The 10,400-nt window shown below is 43.4% G+C and overlaps 1 non-coding gene across 1 annotated transcript; it reads right to left on the bottom strand.

Moving 5' to 3' along the window:
• Positions 1-10,064: 10,064 nt before the first annotated feature.
• LOC112089366 lies at positions 10,065-10,171 on the bottom strand. Its single transcript, XR_002901003.1, has one exon. It is a non-coding gene; the product is annotated as a small nucleolar RNA R71 (small nucleolar RNA).
• Between the last annotated feature and the right edge of the window lie 229 nt (positions 10,172-10,400).

The following is a 10,400-nucleotide window of genomic DNA, read 5'->3' as shown; positions in this document are numbered from 1 at the left end:
CAATAGCCTAGTTAAAGGCCTAGCTATCTTGGAGAAATCCTTAATGAACCGCCTATAGAACCCAGCGTGCCCAAGAAAGCTTCTTATCCCTTTTACAGAATTCGGAGCTTGTAGGTTCACCATTACCTCGATTTTGGCCTTGTCCACCTCAATTCCCTTCTCTGATACCTTGTGCCCCAAGACAATGCCTTCTTGTACCATGAAATGACACTTCTCCCAGTTCAATACAAGTCTATGCTCCTCACATCTCTTTAGAACCTGAGAAAGATTAACAAGACATTCGGAGAAAGAGGAGCCGTATACGGAGAAATCATCCATAAACACCTCGACTTTCTCTTCAATTAGATCAGAGAAAATGTGCATCATACATCTTTGAAAAGTGGCCGGTGCATTACACAAACCGAAAGGCATTCTGCTATAAGCATAAGTGCCGTAAGGGCAAGTGAATGTCGTTTTCTCTTGGTCTCTTGGATCTATTGGTATTTGGAAGAATCCAGAGTATCCATCGAGAAAACAGAAATAAGGATGATTGGCTAACCGTTCAAGCATTTGATCAATGAATGGTAAAGGGAAATGATCTTTTCTTGATGCAGAATTCAATTTCCTATAGTCAATGCACATGCGATGGCCGGTTATAGTTCTTTGGGCTATGAGTTCATCCTTATCATTTTTTACCACCGTGATACCACCTTTCTTGGGCACAACGTGCACAGGAGATACCCACCGAGAGTCAGAGATTGGATATATGATCCCTGCCTCAAGGAGCTTTAGTATCTCCTTCTTAACCACCTCTTTGAGGCTCGGGTTAAGGCGACGTTGGTGCTCAATAGAGGACATGGCTTGGTCCTCCAGGTGGATCCGGTGAGTGCATATATCAGGAGAGATTCCTCTTATGTCGGCCAAGGAATACCCTATTGCTCTCCTGAATTTCTTGATTTCATTAAGCAATGCACGTTCTTCATGTTCAAGCAAACTATCGTTTATGATCACAGGGAAAGTGGAGTTCAAGCCTAAGAACGCATACCTGAGCCCTGTTGGTAGAGGCTTGAGCTCAACAGGGGGAGCGTCTGCCTCATTCCAATCGGTATCAAAGCTACATTGGCCCGGAACAGCTTCCTCGGCCTTTTCCTTGTTCTCGCGCGGATTATCATCGGCCTTGATATGAGTTGCCACGGCCATGATATCCCGAGGTGTCTCCTCTGTTCCCATGGACCCCTCGCTGTCTAAGATGTCGAGGCCACTCTTCCTGAGCTCCAAAAACCTAGCTTCAGCTCCAAGTTCCTTCGGTTGGTCCAAAAGTTGCTTGTATACCTCGCTTTCCTCGTTCAAGTACCCGTGCTCGCTTTGTTCACGTGTAAGGACCACTTGTAACGGATCCTCTGCGTTCAACTCTTCCAGGAGCTCATCAGCTAGCTCCTCCATCACTTCCACATAGAAAACCTGACCTCCAATGGTCGGTTTCTTCATCATCTCTTTTACATTGAACTTCATATGCTCGGAACCGATGTGTAGTTCAATCATTCCTCCTCTCACATCTATAATGGCTCCTGCGGTCGCTAGGAACGGTCGGCCCAAGATGATAGGGTCCAATGGTTCCTCGTCCATCTCACGAACTATGAAGTCCGTGGGGATTTCTATCTCACCGATCCTTAAAGGTAAATCCTCAAGCAAACCCACCGGTAAGCGAACCGATCTATCAGCTAGTATAAGAGAGATCTTGGCCGGCTTGTAACTCTTGTATCCCAATCTCTTCGCCACCGTGTATGGCATTAGGCTCACAGAAGCTCCTAGATCACACAAGCAGTTCGAGAACTTCAAGTGACCTAAAGCACACGGTAAGGTAAAGCTGCCCGGATCAGATAGCTTCCTTGGTATAGACCTCCTTTGTATTATGGCGCTGCATTCATGGCTCAGTATTACCATACCCTGGAGCTCCTTTGTCTTGTTGAGGATCGCATCTTTTAGAAACTTCCCAAGCTGTGGTATAGCTAAGAAAGCATCTATAATGGGTAAGGTGAGTTGCGTGTTCTCCAAGTGTTTCTCAAAGACCGCTTTGGCTTTGTCTAAGATTTTCTTTTTGAAACGCCCTGGGAACGGTATCTTGGGTTGGTAAGGTGGTGGTGGAACGTATGGCTTTTCAGGCTCAGTTGTCTTTTCCACCTCTTTTCCTTTGTCCTTGATCGGTTCTTTCTCAAAATCCGCTTCTTTACACGCATCACCTGAGGCTGCCTCCCCCTCTAACTGCTCATTGGCCTCAATGAGCTTAGTCGTAGGCTTCGGAGCTTGTAGTTCCTTGCCACTCCTCAATGTTATGGCGTTCACGTACTCCTTGGGGTTGGGCTCCGGTTTACCTGGTAAAGCCGGGCCTCGGGATGATGTAGAGGCTTGATTCAGCTTAAGCTCTCTGATATCTTGCTGCATTGTCGCGTGCTGGCTCTCAACTCTCTGCTGACCCTGTAACAGTTGCTGTAATATCCCACAGACGTCGTTTCCCATCTGATTCTGACCCGTTCCCTGATGCTGTCGCTGATTACCCATCGGCTGCGGATTGAACCCTGGTGGAAACTTGTGATGTTGCGGTTGGCTGGTGAAGTTGTTACCCTGAGCCGCTTGATTCTGATGAGTGTAGCCGTGCTGTTGCCCACTGAACTGTTGTTTGGGGTGGAAGGTATTAAGAAAAAGGAGCTTTTGGAGCATAGCTTTGTTGTTGTTGCTGAGCAGGGTACACTTGGTCTTGAGGATTAGCTACATTCGGGTTTCTGTATGAGAGGTTTGGGTTACTGTTGTAGTTGTTAAATTGGCATGATTAATGATGAGAAATGGAGAAGGAGAAGATGGATAATGATGGATTTGCAGCTTTAAACATATAAATCTCTGATTCTCTCTTGATTAAAACTCAAAAAGGGAGAACTTTCTCTTCTTAAAAGGAGTCTTTCACAAAAGAGGCAAAAAAAAAAATAGGAGAATAAAGCTTAGTCCTTAGGGTAAAACCCTAAATATATATATATATATATATATATAGGTCCTCAAACAAACCGGGTCAGCCTGGGACAAACCGGGTCCTGACCCGGCTTTGATGGGTAAAATCTTGAGTGTGCGAGTTGGTCTGGAGCTTCCCATCTCGCAGGCCTAAGTCGCACAGCCATAGAAACAGTCTTGTGAGCCTTAAGTCCTTCAACCTCAGGTGCATGCCCATCAAGGTGTAAACCACGAGTCTTTATGCAGTTCAGTTCTTTCCTCTCTTCTACTCGCACAACCAAGATGCAATCTGGGGAGAATATGTGTGCGAGTTGGTCCTCCTTTAGTCCCAAGTCACATGCCCAACTCGCACAAGTCCAGAAAGGAGCTTCAGCGAGATAAAACCATGTAAGCCAAGCCGCATTCCTCTCTCGGTGTAAACCGCGAGTGTTTGTGCGGTTCAGTTTCCTTTGCTCCCTAGCTCGCACAACCGTGTAGCACAGGACTTCAAGTATGTGTGCGAGTTGGTTTACTTCACTCCCAAGTCGCAAGCCCAAGTCGGTGTAAACAGCGAACATTTATGCAGTTCAGTTCACTGCTCGGCCAACTCGCATGCTCAAGTCGCACACTTGTGGACTTAGCATTTTTCCTGCTCGAGAGCCTTTGACCTCACCCAGGGTTACCTTACCCGCACATCTCCACACACAGCTCAATTCCCAGAAATTATCCTTTAAGCGCTGTGAGTTACCCAAGTCGCAAAACCATCTCGCAGACTTCAAATCTTCTCGGACCACTTTGCATTCGGGGGAGTGTAACTTCAAGGATATAGATACAAATGGCTTGATTTCGGCTGAAGTGGAAAGAGCACTCAAATATCTTGAACTTTGTTGAAGAAACCTTCAGCGCTTGGGAAGTGGCAGATTCCCTGGACGGTTCAGCTCTGCGGTGCATTGAAATGATCAAAATGAATCTCTTGGACCAGTGTTCACTCCGGAGACGGTATCTTTCAGCACATAGCTTCAAACTGGATGATCTCAGATGTTCTGTAAAGAGCATTATGAAAACCTGGCAACTGAATCAGACTGGAATGGCATCGTCCCACGCAATCTTTGTGACTCATCGGATGGGTCTTGAAACTGTAGCGAGACAGGCGTGCCTTCCGGTGAGCTTAACTCTCTGCTCACGACTCCAAATCCAATGATTCTACCTGTTCTGGAACGGTGAACTGACCATCTCCAACTTTTCTGAAGACCCTGTAATCAGAAAAGGGTTTTCAAGCTTCTTTGCAAGGGTTTTCAAGCTTCTTGATCCTCTTTTTCATCTCCTTGATACACTTAGCCATCTTGTGTATCGTTTTGTCCTGGTACATGCACCATTGCTGCAGGACACCAATCTTTTGCTGAATTCTAAACCCTGGCTATTCCCAGTTGTAATCATCAAAGTGGTATCTGTTCCCACCATAACGTTTTTGAGGTGGAGGCAGACCATCATCTTCAGCACCAGCAGCACTAGCAGCAGCAGCTTCAGCGGCTGCTTTCTTTTCCTTGGAAGCTTCTTCTCTGCAAGCCGTCTTGTACTTGAGAATTGGTGGATCAGTTTGGACATTGTAGAGCTCTTCCTTCAATAAGTAGAAGTGAATGTTGTGCTTTACTTGGACTGTGGTGATGGAGGGATTGGGCAAGAGAACTTGGAGTGGCTCATCCATGAAGTACTTGAAGTTATAAACCCGCTTGGCACCAACTCTTCCTTGAAAGAGTTGCACAGATGTGCTTCATTAATCAGATCAAGCTTTGCCTTGGTCTCCTTAAACCTGTATCCTCTTGCCTCTAAAATCTTTGTTACAACCCAACCATGGGCCAGCTTTGAATCCTTCTTCTTTGAATCCCAAATGCACTCCTTGTAGAACATCAAAGACTTTGCTAGTTAAGAGGCAAGGCAAGGTGTGTGAGCATATCCTTCATAAGGCTTTCCATTTTCATGAGTTGGCATCAACTGTTTCAGTCCCACACCAAGGAGATTCAGATCACCTTGATGAACTCTCCCAACATCAAGCTTGAAATACAAGCTGTGAGAAAGGATCTTATGGACATATCTCAGCACCGGGTTTCTTATCCAAGAGGCCTTAGCTGCTCCTGCTGTGTACTTCCCAAATGCAATTGATCCCCATAAACCTTGAACTTCTTCCTTTTTAAGACCGATCTTGTTGGAGAGAGGTATGTTTTTAGGCGCAGAGAATCCAAATATCTCAGTCAACTCCTTGAATGTCACCGTGTAGACATGCCCTTTCCCCTGAAACTGAATAGTTCCTAGACCTCTTCCTTGAATCACTTTTGGATCCCTTGGCATGTAGAGGTCAATTTCAAGAGAGGCCAAGAACCCTTGAGATTCCTCCTCACAAGCCATTTCTCTCAGCTCCAAGAGGGATTCAATACCCATGTTCCCAAGCAAAATTTTGACATCCTCATAGATGCCAATCTTCTTCAAAAATTCCACATCAGGGAACCTCCCTTGCTGGATCCCCATATGCTGAAACTTGGCCAGATAATCAAGTGTTTCTGGCTTAGTTTTCTTAATCCTCTTGGGTGCCTCTTCAATCGCGTCTTGGGAACCTCTAGCTGAGCTGCTTGAGCCACTCTCAGTCTTTTCATCATCAGAGACCACAGCCAGTTGTTTTCCCTTCTTCTTGGAACCAGAAGCAACCACCAAAGCTTTCTCCTCATTCCTTGTTCTTTTTGGCTCTTTTTCACTCCTTCCTTGCTTTGTATTCTTATTGGTGCCTTGGCCATTTCCTGTTGGCTTTGAAGATCCTGAGACCAAGCTCTTGTCTTTGGATGCAAGACCTTTCTTCATGCGAGCTATGGCATTGGTTCTCTCAGTCATCTGCCAAAATTTTTCTCAGAAACAAGTTAGCACAAGATCAAGTTCCACAGAGTTCTCAAAAGTTTTGAAAAATTGTTACAAAAATCGATTTCTAAAGAACATGAACAAGTTTCTCAAGCCAAGCATCAGTCCAATGAATTCATAGCAATGCAAGACAAAAGTTCAAAGTAAAGACTCAGCAAGAAACAAGTTCATCTCTTTTTCAAGAAAAATCGATTTTTCCATGAATTATCTTGCAACAATTTTCAAAACTCAAGAACAGTGAATCACCAAGAAAGAGCTTTGTTTTCCATGATAATCTAGCACCCTATCATTTATAAAAATAATCCCAAGGTCTACAACAACCTATTAAAAATTGATTCCACACAATGAAGCTCAAAAATCACCATTTAAGAGCATGGAAAAAAATGAGTTTTAACAGAGTGAATACCTTCGGATTATGATGCAATGAGTTCGAAATGCTAACAGGATGAGATTACCAACTCCAAAACGAGCTCAGAGCACTTTGAATCAATGAATTTGGTGAAGTAACGAGAGAGCTATGAAGAAAACAATGGAGAGAAATGGGGTTTATAAGGCAAACTCGTGTTTTTGGTGAGGAAGAGAGAGTGTAGGACTAGGTACAGCCTTTGGACTGGTGTTCAATAGATCCACTTTGACCAGTCAAGGCTTGACCTGTCCTTTTTTTTTTGACCAGACTCCTTTTTCCTCCTTTTTGCGTCTTGGACCCTTTCTTGCTCATCCCGCACAACTGACTTGGTGTGTACAGCAAATGTTTGTGCGACATGGGACCAACTCCTTCCCATCTCGCAGGACCTAGTCGCACATAAAACACCATTTTTTAAACCTTGGCGTTCTCCTTTATCCTGCGACCTGGCCTTATCTCAGAACAACCCGCACCCCTTCTCGGTGTGTTTAGCGAGTTCTTATGCGGCTTGGGCTCTTCTTGGTCTGTCTCGCAGGACCAAGCCTGATATATTCATAAGTTGCATCATTTAGTGTACATATTTGAGTCCAAATCATGTCTCATTTGCATAAATTTTAGGTCTTTAGACATTGTTTTAGACTTAGGAGATTGCATTAGGTCCAAGAGAGTTTTGCATGGTTTGGAGTGTTAAACAGTTGCTTATGGGGCCTATTTGGAGTGGAGAATGTGAACCAGATGAAGAAATGGAGCTGAAATGATCAAAAATGGTGAAAAAGGGCATTATGGAGCTTCTCGGAAAAAAAGCTGTACTGCTGGTCGGAGATTCTCGGCTAAAATCCATACCGCGGGTAGAATTCTCGGCCAATTTACGTATTGGTCCCTTAAGCTTCTCGGCCAAAAATCTAGGGTGCAGATACATCTCAGAAATCACGTTACCGGAAGGTTTTTCTCTCCGATTTAGCTGTTCGGGTCTTCACGAACGTTGGAGATAATTGAGTCAAGAACCCAGAACAGTTAAAATCAGGGAATTTGGAGCACTGAGCTGAAAGATATGGCCACCGGAAGACGAACATGTCTCGCACTCATTCCGGAGAAATCCGATACGCCTCAAAGACGTCGTTACTGGGAAGTCTTCCCCTCCAATTTGGTTTACAGGATCTTCAAAAAAGTTCGAAAAGATTGAATCACGGATACAGAGCAGGTAGAATCATTGGATTTAATGGTGTAATCAGAGACTTAAGCTCACCGGAATACGCACTTGTCTCGCCACCATTTTAGACCGACCCGATGAGCTCTAAATACTGCGAGGGACAATGCACTTCCAGACAGATTTAGTTTACAGGGTCTTCATCAATATTAAAGATACTTGAGTCCTATTTCCAGAAAGTTTGATATCATTCAATTTGGAGCTATGAGCAAGAAGATAACGTTTCCGGAATGGACACATGTCTAGAAGCCAATTTTGACCCGTGCAATGCACGTCAAAGATCAACCCTCTAGGAACCCTTCCATCCCTCTGAAGAACTTGCACTCTTCATTAACATTATAGATAATTGAGCTGCCTTGCCACTGGAGTTTAAATAAAGCCATTTAGACCAGTATTACAGGAGTTATCATTGCATCAAACGCGTAGTGGTCCGAGAAAATGAGAAATGATACGACTTGGGTGTGCGACTTGATTAACTCGCACCCATGAATGTTCATGCTCTGGAAACAAGTTTCGACTTTAGAGATGAGTGTAAGGAGACTCTGAGCAAGGTAGAGACTTCCAGAATCAAATTTGACTAAGTCCACAATGCTGTGCGAGATAGGCCTGCGAGTTGGACATGAAGTGGAACCATATAACACATGTGTTCGCAAATTACACCGACTTGGGCATGCGACTTGGTCAAGGAAGTGACCATATCGCACATATACATTCTGGAGTGTGCGACCTGGGCTTGCGAGTGGGGAAGGAGCTGAGCTGAGCTGCACAAGAACATGCAAGATGAAGTGCTAGATGGATGTGCGGCTGAGAAAGGAGTTGACCATCTACGAGTCTTGAGCGCCTTTTGGTGCGAGATGGGTGAATGGGTCAGCCATGGACGTGACCATCTCGCACACCAGCCACCAGACCCAACTGAGCCCGGTCAGTACCCAGTTTGTCCTGGGCTGACCCGGTCCAAGACCCTTAGTATAAATAGTTTTTTGGGAGAAAACCCCTAGATCTTACCTTTTATCTTTCATTCTCTCTTTGTTTTCTTTTCCCCTTTAGTCAAAAACGAGTCTGTTAAGAGACATCTAGAGGATTGAATCAATCTAAATCTGTTTCTTATAATCTCATCTTTTTATCTTTGCTCCTAATCATGTTTAACATCATCTCTTGCAAAAGATTAGGTGTGTTAATCATGATTAGTGAGTAGTCTTCTTTTAAGCTTCTAGGTGTGTAGATTAGGGTGCTTTGATGTTTGATTTATGATGTTTAGGTTCTAGATTCTCATTTCCTTTCCTTAGTTAGCTGCTCTTAATGCTAGATCTCTCATTATAAGCTTGATCTAGAATTGAGGCATTTCTCCACCCACAAGGTGTTTGATGAAATGCCTGAATGAGCTAAGCTAAGGGTTTATGTTAATTGAACCACATGAGAATGTTTGTTTGATGCATAAATGACATATTAGAACTGTCTCTTAATGCTTATTAATTCATATTTCACAAATGGGAATTTGGTAAAGTGGATTAGTATAGAGACTAATGCCTTCACGAGAGGATTAGTCTAGTTTAAAGTTCTAAGTTAATTGGAATTGAGATCATGTGATTGCTTGCTATATCTTTCTGTGTAAGATTCAGTCTATCTTAGCTCTTATTTTGATGCACAAAGAGGCTGTCTGGTCATTTTAGACTTGGAACCTTATGCTTGTTGATTGCTTACTCACTAATGGAAATAGTGAATTTAGAGGTTTATCTTTCTCTTATTTTGAATTTGAGTCTTTGTTTTGTTTCTATTGTTTGCTTATTCTTAAGTATTGCTTGTTTCTTGTTTGTTTTATGTTTTTAGATCACTTAATCACCAACCTGTTTCTTTAGACTTGGATTAAGAATTGATCCTCATAGTCTTGGTGTCTAGATAATCTCCATTTGGATTTACCCTCAAATGCTACAACACAAGAGGTTAATTGACCTTAGTAGGCTAAAAAAATCTCAATTTGGCGCCGTTGCCAGGGAGATTCATTCTAGCATTAGGACTTTGGAGCTTCTTGAGATCAAGTAGTTTTCTTTTGTTTTACTGATTACCTTTCAAGTGCTGTCTTTGTTTTCAGGTGTATGAACACCAGAAGTCAAGCAAGATGACAAAGAGAAAGAGCTGTGCACATTGAGAGGTTGGGTATGGATCAAGGGCAACAGGCTCATGGTGTAATGGAAACTACCAGATTCAGGAAGAGCCACCACCTCCACGTCCAAGACAAGTTGTGGGAGCTGGTGATGAGGCCAATGCTCAGGGTCAGAGACATGAGATTCAAACTCCAACACCTGAAAACGATTTTGAGATCAAATCTAGCTTGATCAACATGGTGCAATCAAACAAGTTTCATGGCTTGGCATTAGAAGACCCATTAGACCACATTGACAACTTTGATAGAGTTTGTGATCTAACTAACATGAATGGAGTGAGTGAGGACAGTTTCAAGTTGAGGTTATTCCCTTTTTCTCTAGGAGACAAAGCTCATCAATGGGAAAATTCTCTATCTCAAGGATCAGTCACAACATGGGAGCAATGCAAAAGAGCATTTCTACCAAGTTCTTCTCTTCATCAAGAACAGCAAGGTTAAGAAATGAAATCTCAAGTTTTATTCAGAAGAACCATGAATCCTTTTGTGAGGCTTGGGAAAGATTTAGAGGGTATACCATGCAATACCCTCATCATGGATTGTCAGATTCTCAGCTGTTAAGTACCTTCTACAGAGGTGCTTTACCAAAGGTCAGACTCCTCTTGGACACTGCTTCAATAGGTAATTTCATGACCAAGGAAGTCAATGATGCCATGACCCTTGTGGAGAATGTAGCTCAGAGTGATGAGCTTTATGGATCAGACATTGACAGGAATTCAAGAGGTGCTGTGTGTGCTGAAGAGGAAAGGACAAGGAAAGACATCTGGTCT

Source organism: Eutrema salsugineum, unplaced genomic scaffold (genome assembly GCF_000478725.1).
Source record: "Eutrema salsugineum unplaced genomic scaffold, Eutsalg1_0 scaffold_12, whole genome shotgun sequence".
NCBI lineage: Eukaryota > Viridiplantae > Streptophyta > Magnoliopsida > Brassicales > Brassicaceae > Eutrema > Eutrema salsugineum.
Note: the sequence above shows the minus strand (reverse complement) of the source record. Positions and strands in the feature narration are given on the sequence as shown.